Source organism: Taudactylus pleione, unplaced genomic scaffold (assembly GCF_031769625.1).
Source record: "Taudactylus pleione unplaced genomic scaffold, aTauple2 ptg001334l, whole genome shotgun sequence".
Classification (NCBI taxonomy): Eukaryota; Metazoa; Chordata; class Amphibia; order Anura; family Myobatrachidae; genus Taudactylus; species Taudactylus pleione.
This window is the reverse complement of record NW_028285734.1, coordinates 2,373,970-2,386,917: the sequence shown is the minus strand read 5'-3', so window position 1 is coordinate 2,386,917 and position 12,948 is coordinate 2,373,970. Positions and strand designations below refer to the sequence as shown.

The 12,948-nt window shown below is 47.8% G+C and overlaps 1 protein-coding gene across 1 annotated transcript in view; it reads right to left on the bottom strand.

Annotated features, from left to right (window-relative positions):
* Positions 1 to 11,875, bottom strand: part of MFAP2 (microfibril associated protein 2) — a 32,777-nt gene extending 20,902 nt beyond the window's left edge. The window contains exon 1 of the mRNA XM_088463195.1: positions 11,750 to 11,875. The gene's annotated coding sequence lies outside the window, so the exon portion shown is untranslated. The remainder of the gene's footprint in view (positions 1 to 11,749) is intronic.
* Positions 11,876 to 12,948: the final 1,073 nt, after the last annotated feature.

Here is a 12,948-nt window from a genome sequence, read left to right as displayed (position 1 = left end):
TATGGCACATCCGGTTACACAGAGCGCTATGGCACCTCCGGTTACACAGACCGCTATGGCACATCCGGTCATTATAAGAAACTACTCTCACAGGCGTCCTCTGCTCCCCTTACACAGGGTAATCCCCTATTTCCTTTGCTGATTCAGTCATGTGTAAAGAAAACCTATTTATCATTTATTGTAAGATACTGTATATCAGTGACTTATTGTGGCCCTAACTAAGCCTCATCCACCACTTTATTCAGTGCAGAAAGGGATAGAACATTACAGAGCGTGGGGTACACAGGAGGACAGTCAGTAAGGTAAGACTTCCATTCCTCCTGCTATACACAATGATACCCCCCATCACTTTATTCAGTGCAGGAAGGGACAGAACATTACAGCGTGGGGTACACAGGAGGACAGTCAGTAAGGTAAGACTTCCATTCCTCCTGCTATACACAATGATACCTCCATTGCTTTATTCAGTGCAGGAAGGGACCGAACATTAGAGAGCGTGGGGTACACAGGAGGACAGTCAGTAAGGTAAGACTTCCATTCCTCCTGCTATACACAATGATACCCCCATTGCTTTATTCAGTGCAGGAAGGGACAGAACATTACAGAGCATGGGGTACACAGGACAGTCAGTAAGGTAAGACTTCCATTCTGCCTACTATACACAATGATACCCCCCATCGCTTTATAAATTATAATCCACTTCATTTGTCCTTAAATCATTCCCTCATTTCAAGGGATGAATCCTGCAAATTCTCTTTGAAGTGTGGAGAACCTGGGAAATTTGCCCAAGGACAGTGGGGGGTAAATTAGTGCACATGGCTGCAACCACCGGTCTCTCACAGCGACTGACTGGCAGAAAGACTGTAATGAATGTACTGCTGTATACTGACCCATAATGATAGTATCTGTACTGCCAAATACTGACCCATAGTGATACATAGTGTATATGCTGCCATATACGGACTCATACTGATACATAGTGACTGTGCTGCCATATACTGACCCATAATGATAGTATCTGTACTGCCAAATACTGACCCATAGTGATATAGTATATATGCTGCCATATACTGACTCATACTGATACATAGTGACTGTGCTGCCATATACTTACCCATAATGATAGTATCTGTACTGCCAAATACTGACCCATAGTGATACATAGTGTACATGCTGCCATATACTGATTCATACTGATACATAGTGACTGTGCTGCCATATACTGACCCATACTGATACATAGTGACTGTGCTGCCATATACAGCCATGGCCAAAAGTTTTGAGAATGACAGAAGCATTGGTTTTCACAAAGTCTGCTGCTTCAGTTTTGATGATGGCAATTTGCATATACTCCAGAATGTCATGAAGAGTGACCAGATGAATTGCAAAGTCCCTCTTTGCCATGACAATGAACTTAATCCCAAAAACAACATTTCCACTGCATTTCAGCCCTGCCACAAAAGGACCAGCTGACATCAGGTCAGTGATTCTCTCGTTAACACAGGTGAGTGTTGACGAGGACAAGGCTGGAGATCACTCTGTCATGCTGATTGAGTTAGAACAACAGACTGGAAGCTTTAAAACAGGGGTGGGGAACCTTTTTTCTGCCGAGGGCCATTTGTGATATATATTACATTATTTGCGGGCCTGGTGCAGGCCACGCCCCATTCATGTGATGTTAAACGGGGCGGGCCACAATCGCCGGTGATTACAGGAGCTGTAAGGGCAGCATTGTGACCATTTGTAGTGTCCTAAGGACGCTCCAGGCGGCCCTGCTGCATAGATTCTGTCTGCAGGGTGCCATTCTAGGCACCCTGCAGCCAGATGAGGCTAGCAGAAAAAAGCTCCGAGGGCCAGACCAAATGATTTTGCGGGTCTTATATGGCCCCCGAGCCTGAGGTTCCCCATCCCTGCTTTAAAAGGAGGGTGGAGATTGAAATCATTGTTCTTCCTCTGTTAACCATGGTTACCTGCAAGGAAACATGTGCAGTCATCATTGCTTTGCACAAAAAGGGCTTCACAGGCAAGGATATTGCTGCTAGTAAGATTGCACCTAACTTAACCATTTATCAGATCATCAAGAACTTCAAGGAGAGAGGTTCAATAGTTGTGAAGAAAGCTTCAGGGCGCCCCCAAGAACGTCCAGCAAGCGCCAGGACCATCTCCTTCAGCTGCGGGATCGGGGCACCAGCAGTGCAGAGCTTGCTCAGGAATGGCAGCAGGCTAGTGTGAGTGCATTTGCACGCACAGTGAGGCAAACACTTTTGGAGGATGGCCTGGTGTCAAGAAGGGCAGCAAAGAAGCCACTTCTCTCCAGGAAAAACATCAGGGACAGACTGATATTCTGCAAAAGGTACAGGGATTGGACTGCTGAGGACTGGGGTAAAGTTATTTTCTCTGATGAATCCCCTTTCAGATTGTTTGGGGCATCTGGAAATACGCTTGTCCTGAGAAGGAAAGGTGAGCGCTACCATCAGTCGGGTGTCATGCCAACAGTAAAGCATCCTGAGACCATTCATGTGTGGGGCTGCTTCTCAGCCAAGGGAGTGGGCTCACTCACAATTTTGCCTAAGAACACAGCCAAGAATAAAGAATGGTACCAAAACATCCTCCAAGAGCAACTTCTCCCAACCATCCAAGAACAGTTTGGTGATGAACAATGCCTTTTCCAGCATGATGGAGCACCTTTCCATAAGGCAAAAGTGATAACTAAGTGGCTCAGGGAACAAAACTTTGGGTCCATGGCCAGGAAACTCCCCAGACCTTAATCCCATTGAGAACTTGTGGTCATTCCTCAAGAGGCGGGTGTACAAACAAACCCACAAATTCTGACAAACTCCAAGCATTGATTAGGCAAGAATGGGCGGCCATCAGTCAGTATGTGGCCCAGAAGGTGAGTGACAGCATGTCAGGGCGAATTGCAGAGGTCTTGGAAAAGATGGGTCAACACTGCAAATATTCACTCTCTGCATAAACTTAATGTAAATGTCAATAAAAGCCTCTGACACTTATGAAATGCTGTAATGTTACCTCAGTATATCATAGTAACATCTGACACTTATGTAATGCTGTAATGTTACCTCAGTATACCATAGTAACATCTGACACTTATGTAATGCTGTAATGTTACCTCAGTATACCATAGTAACATCTGACACTTATGTAATGCTGTAATGTTACCTCAGTATACCATAGCAACATCTGACACTTATGTAATGCTGTAATGTTACCTCAGTATACCATAGTAACATCTGACATAGAGGTCTAATAACACTGAAGCAGCAAACTTTGTGACAACCAATACTTGTGTCATTCTCACAACTTTTGGCCACAGCTTTACTGACTAATGCTGATACATAGTGACTGTACTGCCATATACCTACCCATACTGATACATAGTGACTGCACTCCCATATACCTACCTATGCTTATACATAGTGACAGCGCTGCCATATAGCTACCCATGCTTATACATAGTGATAGCGCTGCCATATACCGACCCATGCTGATACAGAGTGCCTATGCAGCCCTATACTGACCCATACTGTAGTGACTGTGCTGCCCTATACTGACCCATACTGTAGTGACTGTGCTGCCCTATACTGACCCATACTGTAGTGACTGTGCTGCCCTATACTGACCCATACTGTAGTGACTGTGCTGCCCTATACTGACCCATACTGTAGTGACTGTGCTGCCCTATACTGACCCATACTGTAGTGACTGTGCAGCCCTATACTGACCCATACTGTAGTGACTGTGCAGCCATATACTGACCCATACTGTAGTGCCTATGCAGCCCTATACTGACCCATACTGTAGTGACTGTGCTGCCCTATACTGACCCATACTGTAGTGCCTATGCAGCCCTATACTGACCCATACTGTAGTGACTGTGCTGCCCTATACTGACCCATACTGTAGTGACTGTGCTGCCCTATACTGACCCATACTGTAGTGACTGTGCTGCCCTATACTGACCCATACTGTAGTGACTGTGCTGCCCTATACTGACCCATACTGTAGTGACTGTGCTGCCCTATACTGACCCATACTGTAGTGACTGTGCAGCCCTATACTGACCCATACTGTAGTGACTGTGCAGCCATATACTGACCCATACTGTAGTGACTGCGCTGCCACATACTGACCCATAATGTAGTGACTGCGCTGCCACATACTGACCCATACTGTAGTGACTGTGCTGCCACATACTGACCCATACTGTAGTGACTGTGCTGCCACATACTGACCCATACTGTAGTGACTGCGCTGCCACATACTGACCCATAATGTAGTGACTGCGCTGCCACATACTGACCCATACCGTAGTGACTGCGCTGCCACATACTGACCCATAATGTAGTGACGGTGCTGCCACATATTGACCCATACTGTAGTGAATGTGCTGCCACATACTGACCCATACTGTAGTGACTGTGCTGCCACATACTGACCCGTACTGTAGTGACTGTGCTGCCACATACTGACCCATACTGTAGTGACTGTGCTGCCACATACTGACCCATACTGTAGTGCCTGTGCTGCCACATACTGGCCCATACTGTAGTGACTGTGCTTCCCTATACTGACCCATACTGTAGTGACTGTGCTGCCATATACTGACCCATACTGTAGTGACTGTGCTGCCATATACTGACCCATACTGTAGTGACTGTGCTGCCATATACTGACCCATACTGTAGTGACTGTGCTGCCACTGCTTGTTTCCTTGATTTACAATCTGATGACAGTATTGTATGGAGTACAGGCAGGAAGCCTGCTGAGCATTGATCCTAATGGTCCCATTCTCATAGTAAACGTCCTCTGTTATGATGAGGTTAGAAAAGTTTTATATCTATATTTATGAATGGCTGCTAGCAGTAACCCTGTAACACATTGCACCTCGTATTTGCATGGTGCTTTATAACAAGCTAGAGATCAGGAAACACAAGTGAGGTGCGCCCAGAGGAGCTTACAATCTAAGAGTCTGGCTTGTCAGCAATCACGTGTCAGCAGTCAGTAGACATAACTTAATTATGAGACAGGAATGTAGCAATCTGGGTTATTATGAGGTAGCTGGATATCAGCCAAACCTGGCCCGCAGCCCCCATATCTCTGCAAGGAGAGAAAAGCCCCCCCCCCCCTCGCAGCGCAGTTACAGCGAGATCCAGCGACATGCAGCCTCAGAGAGACAATATACTAATAGTACATAGCACTGTGCAATGCAGGATGCAAACTGCAGTAGGTTTGGTCTTTTTTGGGTGATAGAAGTGAGGAAATCGGCAGCACAATTAGGTTCCTTTACAACAAACATAAAATTAGGAGCCAGAAATCTTCCCGCGTCTTTACATGCCTAAGGGGCCTATTGGCCTTCCCTGTATATATCCAGGCGCCCACCACATCCCATTCCTGGGAAATACCCCTAGAATACGGTCTGCGCCAGGCTGGCGGATAAACCTGAAACCACTTGGCGCAAACGGCTCGATTCAGATTAGCTTGCTAGATGCGTTCGCACGCACCCAGCGTATGCAAATCCGGCAAAGGCAGCCAATCGCACGGCAAGGCATTAGTACCCCCCCTATGGCTTGGCGTGTGATCGCAGGGTGTATTTAAACGCCCACTAGTCTGTATTAAGACGCCCACTTATGCACGTCATCTCCAGGAAGTGTATGCAACCATCGGTAACATCGAGTACCATCGGATGCAATCGCAGCACTTGTGGCTGACCATACCCTATCACAAGCACTGCGAGTGCTACAGTGTGTAAAACAACCAAGTGACGTGTACTATGACGCGCCTGGGAAATACCCCTAGAATACGGTCTGCGCCAGGCTGGCGGATAAACCTGAAACCACTTGGCGCAAACGGCTCGATTCAGATTAGCTCGCTAGATGCGTTCGCACGCACCCAGCGTATGCAAATCCGGCAAAGGCAGCCGATCGCACGGCAAGGCATTAGTACCCCCCCTATGGCTTGGCGTGTGATCGCAGGGTGTATTTAAACGCCCACTAGTCTGTATTAAGACGCCCACTTATGCACGTCATCTCCAGGAAGTGTATGCAACCATCGGTAACATCGAGTACCATCGGATGCAATCGCAGCACTTGTGGCTGACCATACCCTATCACAAGCACTGCGAGTGCTACAGTGTGTAAAACAACTAAGTGACGTGTACTATGACGCGCCGTATTAATTATGCACGCCTCTGAAACGGCGTTAAGACACTCAGACACGCGAAAAAGTATCGCCGATTGCGACTTTTCACCAGGCGGAAACGCAATGCAATAGGCGAAAAAGATTCACCTATAAATAGGTGGCGAAAAAAAGTGCAAAATCGCTACTTAGGGGTGCAAAAGTGGGGAAACCAGCCCCCCAAAAGATATCTGCGTCAAAAGACCCCTAAAACAAAAAGTGAGGAACACCCCAAAAGAGCACTTTGAAAAAGGGGCCGAAAAAGTGCAAAGTGGGGGTACAAACTTAAAAAGTACCGAAAAAGACTTTTGGGGGGGTCTGCAAGTACGGGTGAGGCGTTTTTTTGGATTGCAGGTGATTGCTGAAGGTGCGTTATTTATGTTTCTTATAACTTCACTTTAGCAACTTTTAAATATGCTTGCACCCATTTTCAGGTACCCCAAATTTACCTGAACTACTTCTTTTCTCCTAATAATAAATCTTTACGCCATTCTTCACCATTTGTGCAAAGACGCTAAATAGAGGCAATTGTGCGCACCTAAGTACCCCAAAATGTTTCATTAGGGCTAATCGGGCACTACTACATTGATCCCCAATGTTTCTGCATCTTTTTAGGGGGTGTCAGGTTGATTTCCCCGTTTCCGACACCACTTTTCACCTGTTCTGACATCGCGTATCTCCGTTTTCGAGTCTTTTGGAATTGAATAGGGCGAATCGCGGGTATGCGCACGATAAGTTTCCGCAGCTAAAATACGCGATGTAGGCGAAAATTCTGGCAGGCGAAAAAGTATCGCGGGTGCGAGACTAATTGAATACGGGCCTTAATCTGTAACCGCATGATCTGCTGTGCGCATATAAACCAGCTGCACCATATAAAGTGCATCTCAATAGCGCACAAGACGTCCCAGCCTCAGATCGGTGCCACCAGGGGGCAGCTAATGACAACGTTTCACATAGCCAAAAAAGTTTCCTTGGCATCGCCCCCTCCTAACTGCACAGTCTCCACCCCTTGGAGGGCATTAGATTATGTTGTCACACTAAGTGAAACCCTGTTTTGCCTTTGGGGGTCAGCCGTCAGCAATGGACGCCCCGTTTCCCAGACAATACAAACAGAGGCAACTTAGCGCAACTTCCTACAGTTAACGTCACCATGAGGTATGAACCCATCGAACATAAGAGTTGGCCACACAACGTGGAGCCGTGAACGTAACATCATGGCCACGCTCCCCAGCTGTACGCCGCCATGATTTGCGCCATTGTGCAGTGTGATCCATGATCACACAATTCACTGTGAGTTGCATCATCAGCGCCAGACTGGTCTCCCGGAGTCCCCCCATGTGTGTACCAGTGCTTATATCATCTCCAGGGGCACTGCTATTAGACACTTCTGAGAGCGCATCACATAGACATGTTGGGGTACTACAACCCCCCATTATGTTATGTATACTGGATACGATTGCAGCGGAATTTCTTTGCATTTAAAATCCTCTCACCAATAAATATTGGAAGACAGGATCAGACAGGAGGCTGCCCCTACTATGGAGGCGGGATAATAGGAAGCATAGCTAAGGCTGTACAACCACTGTTATCCCTGGAATTCGGGAACAGTCCACTATGCAGCATATACGGAGCGTTTACTAAGCACTGCAGGGTGTGTATTCTCACCGGCCACAGATTAATGTGATAACTCCATTACATGGCCTATAGGTATTACCATAATGAACTGTCTGCATGGCACCATGCTACAGGAAGCCCCCCCAGGGTGTACAAAGCCTCCGTAGTGAGTGACTGACAGCTACCCCCCCCCCTATATCCCAGCTGTTATAGGTATGTCACTATATAGAGGTAAATTAAGAGGTGCTGGGAATCCTGTCAGCTGTTGGAGAAGCTCCATAAAGCAAGTTTGTCACCCGGTTATTATTACACCCCCGGTCTCCCAGGATAAAGGTGATGTACAGCTGTGATAGTAATCAGCCCCAGCACAGCCTGCACCCTCATATAATAAAGAATGCCTTTGTTCTACTCAGTCTGCAATGTTCATACAGTATGGAAACATCTGGGATTCATCAACATCCCCCCTCTAGCCCACTCCTCCACAAGCATCCAAAAACAGGACAGCCTCCCCCCCAGGGACCACTCCCATCCTCCCCCCCTGAATCCCCTTTATACGTTTCCATGTGTGAGAGAGGGGGAACTAGACAGCAAGTTTGTGTTTCTTGTCCTGGTCTGCAGCCAAAAATCAAACACTCTAATTACAACCTACTTACTGGTACTAAGGAGCTGGAGGGAGGGGGTGCAGTGTATGGAGACCCCCCCACCTCCTCCCCCTGTCTGTGCCTACCTCAGCCAGGTCTGCGTTCCCAGCCTGCGGCCAGCTGTGCAGACACAGAGCCAGGCGCTACATCCCTGGGGCCCCACAAAGCTAAGGTTAGGGGCCACAGCAGGAAAGGGTGCTACAGGAGTGGGGAACCCCCCCCCCGGTATATATAATATATAATAGAGGAGTGAGTAAATAATCCATTCAAAAGACACTTACACCATGAAACGACACAATTATTACATCAGAGGGGAGACACGGAGATTAACCCCTCATCGCCTGTGTGTAATAAACTAAATATACAGAAAGGCACAATGCATTTATAAATAGCTAATACTGCTGGAAAGGTGACCAAGAAACCCCAATATCTGCTGCCAGGAGCCACAGGACACCCATGCAAAATGCTACGTTACAGTGTCTGCGACTGTGGCTGTGTCAGCGACTGTGGCTGTGTCAGCGGCTGCGACTGTGTCTGTGACTATGTCAGTGGCTGAGATTGTGGCTGTGACTGTCAGCGGCTGTAAACTGTGGCTGTGATTGTGGCTGTGTCAGCGGATGTGAATGTGCTAGCAGCTGTGACTGGCTGTGTCAGCAGCTGTGACTGTCAGCGGCTGGGACTGTGGCTGTGTCAACGGCTGCGACTGTGTCAGCGACTGATTGTGGCTGTGACTGTCAGCGGCTGCGACTGTGCCTGTGTTAGCAGCTGCGACTGTCAGCGGCTGTAAACTGTGGCTGTGTCAGCAGATGTGAATGTGTCAGCGGCTGTGACTGGCTGTGTCAGCAGCTGGGATTGTGGCTGTGTCAGCGGCTGTGACTGGCTGTGTCAGCAGCTGGGATTGTGGCTGTGTCAGTGGCTGCGACTGTGATTGTGACTGTGTCAGTGGCTATGATTGTGGCTGTGTTAGTGGCTGTGATTGTGGCTCTGTCAGCGGCTGTGATTGTGACTGTGGCTGCGACTGTCAGTGGCTGTGACTGTGGCTGCGACTGTCAGTGGCTGTGATTGTGACTGTGGCTGCGACTGTCAGCGGCTGTGATTGTGACTGTGGCTGTGATTGTGACTGTGGCTGCGACTGTCAGCGGCTGTGATTGTGACTGTGGCTGCGACTGTCAGTGGCTGTGATTGTGCCTGCGAATGTCAGTGGCTGTGATTGTGACTGTGTTAGTGGTTGTGGCTGTGTCAGCGGCTGTGATTGTGACTGTGGCTGCGACTGTCAGTGGCTGTGATTGTGACTGTGTCAGCTGCTGTGATTGTGACTGTGGCTGCGAGTGGCTGTGATTGTGACTGTGTTAGTGGCTGTGATTGTGGCTGTGTCAGCGGCTGTGATTGTGATTGTGACTGTCAGCGGCTGTGATTGTAACTGTGACTGTCAGCGGCTGTGATTGTGACTGCGACTGTCAGTGGCTGTGATTGTGACTGTGGCTGCGACTGTCAGCGGCTGTGATTGTGGCTGCGATTGTGACTGTGGCTGCGACTGTCAGTGGCTGTGATTGTGACTGTGGCTGCGACTGTCAGCGGCTGTGATTGTGACTGTGGCTGCGACTGTCAGTGGCTGTGATTGTGACTGTGTTAGTGGCTGTGTCAGCGGCTGCGACTGTCAGCGGCTGTGATTGTGACTGTCAGCGGCTGTGATTGTGACTGTGGCTGTGACTGTCAGCGGCTGTAATTGTGACTGTGACTGTCAGTGGCTGTGATTGTGACTGTCAGTGGCTGTGATTGTGACTGTCAGTGGCTGTGACACTGTAACGTAGCATTTGGCATGCACATCCAGCCGCAGCGCGCACACAGAATACAGGCGTGCCTCATGTCATTGTAATTGCCTGTGTGTCCTATTCACATCGCTTTGAATAAGATGCAATTGAAGGTAAAACGTTGCACGAAACAATGCTCAGTGCTGCCGTGTTCACACACATATACAATATATATATAAACACACACACACACACACACACATATATACTACGTGTATGTGTGTATTTTATCAATATATATACACATGCAATATACAGATTATATTACAACACACTTTTATATTACAACACACAACACACACACTATAGTACAACACACTTTGCAGGGGGTGTAATGTTTCATTCTTACAGCCATTCCCAGGACCAGGCAGAGAGCAGTCAGTGCGATCACTCAGGGATACATGGAGGAGCAGTCAGTGCGATCACTCAGGGATACATGGAGGAGCAGTCAGTGCGATCACTCAGGGATACATGGAGGAGCAGTCAGTGCGATCACTCAGGGATACATGGAGGAGCAGTCAGTGCGATCACTCAGGGATACATGGAGGAGCAGTCAGTGCGATCACTCAGGGATACATGGAGGAGCAGTCAGTGCGATCACTCAGGGATACATGGAGGAGCAGTCAGTGCGATCACTCAGGGATACATGGAGGAGCAGTCAGTGCGATCACTCAGGGATACATGGAGGAGCAGTCAGTGCGATCACTCAGGGATACATGGAGGAGCAGTCAGTGCGATCACTCAGGGATACATGGAGGAGCAGTCAGTGCGATCACTCAGGGATACATGGAGGAGCAGTCAGTGCGATCACTCAGGGATACATGGAGGAGCAGTCAGTGCGATCACTCAGGGATACATGGAGGAGCAGTCAGTGCGATCACTCAGGGATACATGGAGGAGCAGTCAGTGCGATCACTCAGGGATACATGGAGGAGCAGTCAGTGCGATCACTCAGGGATACATGGAGGAGCAGTCAGTGCGATCACTCAGGGATACATGGAGGAGCAGTCAGTGCGATCACTCAGGGATACATGGAGGAGCAGTCAGTGCGATCACTCAGGGATACATGGAGTCAGCACCTGGGGATGTGGCCGCAGTGTGGGAGCTGCTATAGTGTCACAGTAACTTTAGGTGAGTGCCGGATGCTTTTCCCATAGAGGATAAATCACGGACTCTACACGTTACCGTCCTGTATTCCCTGCAGGTCACCCTGAGGGGTCAGAGACACTTTACCTGCTGCGAGGTGAGGTACAATGACTGTATACTGACTGTATCCTGAATATATACTGAATAGCTATATATATATATATGTGTGTGTGTGTGTTATTTACTAATATCTTCATACTGAGTAGCTATATACTAGTAATATCTGATGATATTAGTGCCCCCAGGCTCCCCAACCAGCACCCCGTGGAGGGAACCCTGCAGTTACCCTGTGGAAGGATGTGGGGGGCTGACTGCAGTCTGTGGGGGGTGATTATCACTCACCAGTATGCAGAACAGAGGGAGTGATGCAGGGTCCTGGCTGTCTCTCTCTCTCTCTCTCTCTCTCTCTCTCTCTGGATGTGTCTTGCAGTCTCTTGCTGTCCTCTGTCTGAGGCTCTCAAAGGGGGACAGATCCCTACATCCAGGCTCAGCAGCTCCACTGGGTCCTAAAGAAACAGAGTTCAGTTACACTCAGCCTCACGCTGAGGACCAGGGGTTAACACTTGCATCTCTGGAACAGACTAAGGAGTGTGTGTGCATACATACATACATACACACATACACACATACACACACACACTAGAGATGTCCCTCTAACTCCCTGTGAATGCTCCCCTATAAGTCTGGGAATCACATGCAGTTTTACATACATCAGTAACCACTGAGATGCGTGCCAAATTTTATACAGTGTGATGTACCCTCAGTTATTATACTTACTGTCATCCAAGGTACCTACTGACACATTGCATGGAAAGTCATCCATAGTACTTACTGACGCATTACATGGGAAGTCATCCACAGTACTTACTGATACATTACATGGGAAGTCATCCATAGTACTTACTGATACATTACATGGGAAGTCATCCATAGTACTTACTGACACATTACATGGGACGTCATCCACAGTACTTACTGACACATTACATGGGAAGTCATCCATAGTACTTACTGATACATTACATGGGAAGTCATCCATAGTACTTACTGACACATTACATGGGAAGTCATCCATAGTACTTACTGATACATTACATGGGAAGTCATCCATAGTACTTACTGACGCATTACATGGGAAGTCATCCACAGTACTTACTGATACATTACATGGGAAGTCATCCATAGTACTTACTGATACATTACATGGGAAGTCATCCATAGTACTTACTGACACATTACATGGGACGTCATCCACAGTACTTACTGACACATTACATGGGAAGTCATCCATAGTACTTACTGACGCATTACATGGGAAGTCATCCACAGTACTTACTGATACATTACATGGGAAGTCATCCATAGTACTTACTGACACATTACATGGGACGTCATCCACAGTACTTACTGACACATTACATGGGAAGTCATCCATAGTACTTACTGATACATTACATGGGAAGTCATCCATAGTACTTACTGACACATTACATGGGAAGTCATCCATAGTACTTACTGACACATTACACAGGAAGTCATCC